The sequence below is a fragment of the Silene latifolia genome, chromosome 10 (genome assembly GCF_048544455.1).
Source record: "Silene latifolia isolate original U9 population chromosome 10, ASM4854445v1, whole genome shotgun sequence".
NCBI classification, from domain to species: domain Eukaryota; kingdom Viridiplantae; phylum Streptophyta; class Magnoliopsida; order Caryophyllales; family Caryophyllaceae; genus Silene; species Silene latifolia.
In genome coordinates, this window is record NC_133535.1 from 15,066,370 (window position 1) to 15,071,947 (window position 5,578).

At 41.7% G+C, this 5,578-nt stretch overlaps 1 non-coding gene across 1 annotated transcript; it reads right to left on the reverse strand.

Annotated features, from left to right (window-relative positions):
* Window positions 1-999: 999 nt before the first annotated feature.
* LOC141609591 (small nucleolar RNA R71) lies at window positions 1,000-1,106 on the reverse strand. Its single transcript, XR_012527517.1, has one exon. It is a non-coding gene; the product is annotated as a small nucleolar RNA R71 (small nucleolar RNA).
* Between the last annotated feature and the right edge of the window lie 4,472 nt (window positions 1,107-5,578).

Sequence of the window (5,578 nt, forward strand, 5' to 3'; positions counted from 1 at the left end):
TTTACGCTTGTAGCTAATAACTAATATTATGTGGAATTAGAAGTCGGCAACTTCATAGCAAAGTTTTCAATAATGAAATAGATTAGAAGAGTCAATGATCAATTCATAACTAGTTGGTGGAAATTACTTGGTCCAAGAATTATTCTCATATTTGTTTACACATTCAATTATTTATATTGCTTTTACATTTCATTGCATTAGATTATTACTTTAGTAGACTTAAATCCATCAACATATCAAAACCCCCCATTTGGTTACTTAACTTTTGCACACATTAAATCAACACAAACACCTTCCTCGTGGGATCGACCCCTACTTACACTTGCTACTAGTTTGAGTTTGTAGTGGATAAAAATACTAATTTGGAGACTCGCGACAAGTCTAGCCAAATTTTGGCGCCGTTGCCGGGGAAAGGCTATTGTTTGTTTATTTTGTGCAATTGTTTATTTATTTCTCAATTTTATTTTAAGTGTTTGGTTTATGCCGAACACCCGTTCTACTAACAAGAAACTGTTGGATTTTGATCCAGAATTGGAGAGAACTCTTTTTCGTGTTAGAAGAGAGATAATGCGAAAACTTCAATTTGACAATCAAGACAAGAAGGAGGAGAAAGAAAACATCAAAATGGCAAGAGAAACCCGCACCTTGAGAGAGCTCACCGCTCCCGATCTCACTCAACAACCTTTATGCATCACTTTTCCGGCCTTGGCGGAAGGCACCACATTTGAATTGAAGTCGGGCTTGATCCACTTACTACCCGCATTCCATGGGTTAAGTGGTGAGGACCCAAATAAGCATTTGTCGGAATTTCATGTGGTATGCACTAGCATGAAACCAAATGGCGTCACCGAAGAGCAAATCAAGTTGAGAGCATTCCCGTTCTCACTCAAGGACACCGCTCGTGATTGGTTGTACTACCTTCCACCGGGTAGTATCACCACTTGGGCTCTAATGAAGAAGGCGTTCCTTGAAAAGTATTTCCCCGCCTCCAAATCTTCCCATCTTAAGAAGGAGATATCAAATGTGGAGCAAAAGGATGATGAAACACTCTATGACTATTGGGAGCGTTTCAAGAAGTTATGTGCAAGTTGCCCATACCATGGGTATAGTGACCAAGATCTCATCCTCTATTTTGTTGGAGGACTATCACCGGAAGATGCACGGATGGTACATGGTGCTAGTGGTGGAGGCATCATCAACAAAAATCCGGATGAAGCTAATGAGTTGTTGAGTGAGCTTGCCGAAAGCACACGCCAATTTAGTGTGAGATCCAAAACAAGAAGGGTGAGCATGGCTAGCTCTAATCCTTCCTTGGAAAGCAAGGTTGAAGATTTAACTTCCTTATTGAGGGAGATGATCATGGGGAACAAGCAACAAGTGCACGCTTGTGGTATTTGTTCATCTAATGGGCATGTCACCGATCAATGCCCACAAATGCAAGAGGAGACCGAGGAGGTGAATGCCGCGGGTGCTTTTGGTCAACCCCAAAAGAGGTTTGAACCTTACTATAATCCTATGAGAAGAGACCATCCCGGTTTCCAATATGGGAATCCGCAGGGCGGCTTACAACCGCCAAGCCAACAAAATCAAGGCTCGTCATTTGGTCAACAAGGTCCATCTCAAAATTTTGGACAACAATTTGGTCAATCTAAACCAAGGTTCATTCCAAGACCACAAGGTCCAAATTCATTCTCTTCTCAAGGTCAAACTTCCACTCCATCCATGTCTATGGAGGACATGATTCGAGCTCTTACTTCTAATGTGGCTACTATGCAAGCTAATCAAGTGCAATTTCAACAAGAGACAAAGGCTAGCATTCAAAACTTGGAAAATCAATTTGGGCAAATGTCTAGTGCTCTTGGGAGACTTGAAGCTAGAGATTCCGGGAAATTGCCTTCCCAACCCATTCCTAATCCCAAGCCTAATGCAAGTGCCATGACTTTGAGGAGTGGAAAAGAGTTGCAAGGATCAAAAGCAAAGATTAGTGAGATCATTGAGCAAGAGGAGGAGGAGTTGGTCATTGAGCCTAATATCGCCCCACCATTGGTTCAAAAGGAGGAAGTAACACCGGTTGTCACACCTACTTATGTGGATGCTCCACCATTTCCCGAGGCTCTCAAGAGGAAAATCCGTCCTACACAAGACAAAGACGTCTATGAGACCTTTCGCAAATGTGAGGTAAACATCCCTTTATTAGACTTATTGAAAAGTGTGCCTAGGTATGCTAAGTTTCTTAAAGAGTTGTGTACCATTAAAAGGAATCAAAAATTGAAGGGTGTCGAAAAAGTTAAAGTTAATGAACATGTGTCGGCCTTGTTTCAACATAAGCTACCACCTAAGTGTAGTGATCCGGGTATGTTTACCGTACCTTGCACCTTAGGAGACACCACTATTCCCAATGCTATGCTTGACTTAGGTGCTTCAATTAATGTACTCCCTTATTCCTTGTACAAGTCTTTGAAATTGGGACCATTGGTTAAAACGGGGGTGGTAATTCAATTGGCCGACCGTTCAAATGCTTATCCTAAGGGGGTGGTTGAGGATGTACTTGTGATGGTGGATAAATTAATATTTCCCGCTGATTTTTATGTACTTGAAATGGAACATGATTCACAAGCGGCTCCTATACTTTTAGGTAGGCCATTTTTTAGAACCGCAAGTACTAAAATTGATGTGTCTAATGGTTCTCTCACTATGGAGGCCGATGGTCAAGTGGTTAAGTTTAATATCTATGATTCCATGAAGTATCCTCGTGATGACCATTCTTGTTTAATGATTGATGTTTTGGAGCCTTTAGTGCAGGATGTGTTCAATGTAGATGGAGGAGATGAATTGCTTGTAGCTATTGATAATAGTTTATCTTGTGATAATTTGGATTTCTCTCTATCTAATAATTTGAAGGAAGTTGTGGCTTTCTTAGCCAAGATTGAAACTTATCCCATTATACCTTCATATTCTAAACCACTAACACTAACGTTGCCTCGTGAGAAATTGTTACCTTCAGTTTTGCAGGCACCCGTGGTAGAGTTGAAACCATTACCCGACCATTTGAAGTATGTTTTTCTAGGTGATGGAGAAACTTTACCGGTGATCATTTCTAGTCCAACCACTTGTATGCATCGCATATTCTTGGAAGAAGATGCCAAGCCGGTGAGACAACCACAAAGGAGATTGAACCCACCTATGATGGAGGTGGCGAAGAAAGAGATTCTTAAGCTTTTGCAAGTAGGTATGATCTACCCAATATCCGATAGCAAGTGGGTGAGCCCTACACAAGTGGTGCCTAAGAAGAGTGGAGTGACGGTTGTAGAAAATCAACATGGAGAGTTGGTTCCCACCCGAGTGCAAAATGGGTGGCGTGTTTGTATTGACTACCGTAGACTCAATGCGGTGACAAGGAAGGACCACTTTCCCCTACCGTTCATTGATCAAATGCTTGAGAGGCTTGCCGGTAAGCCTTATTATTGCTTTTTAGATGGTTATTCGGGCTATTTTCAAATTGCTATTGCGCCCGAGGATCAAGAAAAGACCACATTTACTTGCCCATTTGGCACCTTTGCGTATCGACGGATGCCATTTGGGTTATGTAATGCTCCCGCAACTTTTCAAAGATGCATGGTTAGTATCTTTTCTGAATATGTTGAGAATTTTATTGAAGTTTTCATGGATGATTTTACCGTGCATGGCGATTCCTTTGATAGTTGTTAGTCCCATTTATCTCTTGTGCTTAAGAGATGCATTGACACTAACCTTGTCTTAAATTCTGAAAAATGCCATTTTATGGTGGAGCAAGGTATTGTTCTTGGGCATGTGGTTTCATCTAAAGGTATTGAGGTTGATAAAGCGAAAATTGATACTATTCAATCCCTTCCTTATCCTACTAATGTTCGTGAAGTTCGCTCTTTCCTTGGTCATGCAGGTTTCTATAGAAGATTTATCAAAGACTTTTCAAAGGTAGCTTCACGATTATGCAAATTATTGCAAAAGGAGGTGGAATTTGAGTTTGATTTGGCTTGCAAGGAGGCATTTGACAAGTTAAAAGAGAAGTTGACGTCGGCCCCAATCATACAAGCTCCAAATTGGTCTCTTCCATTTGAGCTTATGTGTGATGCTAGTGATTACGCGATTGGTGCCGTCTTGGGTCAACGAGTTGGGAGAGTACCTCATGTGATCTACTATGCCTCTATGACTCTCAATGAGGCCCAAAGGAACTACACTACTACCGAGAAGGAGATGTTGGCGGTAGTATTTGCTCTAGAGAAGTTCCGATCCTATGACAAAGACGAAGGCTAAGCCAAGACTTATCCGTTGGGTGTTGTTGCTAAGTGAATTTGACATTGAGGTTCGGGATAAGAAAGGAGCCGAGAATGTGGTTGCGGACCACTTGAGTCGGCTATTGAATTTAGGAAGGCTTGAAGGGCCTATTCGTGGCACATTTCCCGATGAGACACTCTTTGCCCTTACTTCCGTTTCTCCTTGGTATGCTAATATTGTTAACTTTCTTGTTTCCAATGAATTTCCTACAGGTTTTTCAAAGTCCCAAAAGGACAAGATAAGGAGTGATGCCAAATACTATGTTTGGGACGATCCTTACTTATGGAAGCATTGCTCGGATCAAGTGGTGAGGAGGTGTGTTCCCGAAAATGAGATGAATTCTATTCTCACCTTTTGTCATTCTTATGCTTGTGGAGGTCATTTTGGAGCTAAAAGGACCGCAAGGAAGGTGCTTGATTGCGGTTTCTATTGGCCAAGCTTATTTCGGGATGCCCATGGATTTGTCAAAACTTGTGACAATTGTCAACGAAGTGGTAACATTTCTCGTCGTAATGAGATGCCCCAAACCCCTATGCTTTATTGTGAAATTTTTGATGTGTGGGGTATAGATTTTATGGGTCAATTCCCCACGTCTCAGGGTTTTTTATATATACTTCTCGCCGTTGATTATGTGTCGAAGTGGGTGGAAGCTAAACCCACTAGGACTAACGATGCTAAAGTTGTTGCAGATTTTATCAAGTCTAACATCTTTTCTAGGTTCGGAATTCCAAGAGCATTGATAAGCGATAGAGGCACTCACTTTTGTAATAGGACGGTAGAAGCACTTTTAAAGAAATATTGTGTCACTCACAAGGTATCTACCGCTTACCATCCTCAAACAAACGGTCAAGCCGAGGTGTCCAATAGAGAAGTAAAGTCCATCTTGGAAAAGACGGTGAATCCGAGTCGGAAAGATTGGAGCTTGAGGTTGGATGATGCATTGTGGGCCTATAGAACGGCCTATAAAACCCCGATTGGTATGTCACCATATCGGTTGGTGTTTGGTAAGTCTTGTCATCTCCCGGTCGAGCTTGAACACAAAGCTTTTTGGGCGGTAAAGACTTTGAATATGAGAATGGATGAATCGGGTGAGTACCGGAAATTGCAATTACAAGAGTTAGAGGAGATTAGGAATGAATCGTATGAAAATGCGGCGATTTTCAAGGAGCGAACAAAGGCATGGCATGACAAGATGCTCGCTAGAAAGACGTTCACCGTTGGTCAAAAGGTTTTGCTCTACATATCTCGTCTTCGATTATTTCCG